At 57.4% G+C, this 1,273-nt stretch overlaps 1 protein-coding gene across 1 annotated transcript in view; it reads right to left on the reverse strand.

Annotated features, from left to right (window-relative positions):
- Nucleotides 1-1,273, reverse strand: part of EGR2 (early growth response 2) — an 11,334-nt gene that overhangs the window by 9,279 nt on the left and 782 nt on the right. The window lies entirely within an intron of this gene.

The following is a 1,273-nucleotide window of genomic DNA, read 5'->3' on the forward strand; positions in this document are numbered from 1 at the left end:
TCGGGCAGCGGCGCGGCCTCCCGGGGCGGGGAGGAATTCCGGTTCGCCGGGACTTTCCAAAAAAGGCGAAGATCCGGTGCCGGCGGCTCCGCCTCCCCAGCCCTTGTTTGGGAGCCATTCCGGAAAATTAAACTTCGGAAAGAAACCGAGTGAAGCCGAGACACTACAGTCAAACCCCTACTCACTTTCTTGGCAGCTCAAAACCGCAAGCACAAGGAGGCAGCGAAGAAGAAGAAGAAGAAAAAAAAAGCTTCATGCATTCACGGAAGCTGACTGCTTTTTTCTGAATTACTTGGTGGAAAGAAGTAGCTGATGATAAGAGTGAATGCGGTATTGCTTTTTTGGAAAGTCTGTTCTATTTATACTGGAGCGAAAACGGAACAGGTTTTGGGTTGTTTGTTTGTTTAAGTATTCTGGGCACCTTGGGGCGGGGGGGAGGCGTGAGGGGGAAGGGTAAACCCTAGGGGGAGCAGAATAACTGCCAGGAGCTTGGAGAGAAATCCTCTGGCGGAGACCACCCCCCTTCCTCTGCCCGCGCTCTCCCCGCCCCCCTTCAGCTGCTGCGCGGAGCGGGCGCCCTTCCCGGCGCGTCTGGGCGGTCGGCTGTGTGGGGGCGTCCAGATGGAGGCTTGGACATTCACCCTGCCCCGCCACACAGACACACACACACACACATTCACTCTCACTCTCACACACGCTCCACTTCCGATACACACGCTCCCGCCCCCGCTGCCTTCTTCACACACCCACTTGCACACCTTATGCCACACACCTCCCTGTTGACAGCGAGCCGGTGCGCCAGCCTGACCCATAGGGTACCCAGCCGGCAGAGCGGGAGCCCGGGCTCGCTTGCTGGGCAGAGTGCCCTTCGAAGACACCCATCCTCACCTTACTGCCTGTACGGACGTAGGGATCCACTGCCATGGCAGACCCCGACCCCGACACTCCGGGGGTGCGCCCTGTCGGCACATGCCCTACTCCCGAATACACAGAAGGCATATTATTCCTTTTCCTCGTCCTGGGTGAGCCCAGAGACGTCCTGAAAGCCAACAGCATCCCCAAGGCCAGTTTTGAGCCACTATCACCCACACGCGTTTCTCTTTGCGATAAAAATAAAAGAAAAACCTGACCCCAAGGTAAACCTTGCTGTTTAGTTCTCAAAGCAATTTTTTAAAAAACTTTTCGGAGGTCCAGAGAGCGGCGGGTTTCTGGCTCGCTGCACGCACGGCTCCTACCTGCCGGAGCACCCCGGCCCGCACCGTGAGCGCTCCGG

Source organism: Myotis brandtii, unplaced genomic scaffold (assembly GCF_000412655.1).
Source record: "Myotis brandtii unplaced genomic scaffold, ASM41265v1 scaffold196, whole genome shotgun sequence".
NCBI lineage: Eukaryota > Metazoa > Chordata > Mammalia > Chiroptera > Vespertilionidae > Myotis > Myotis brandtii.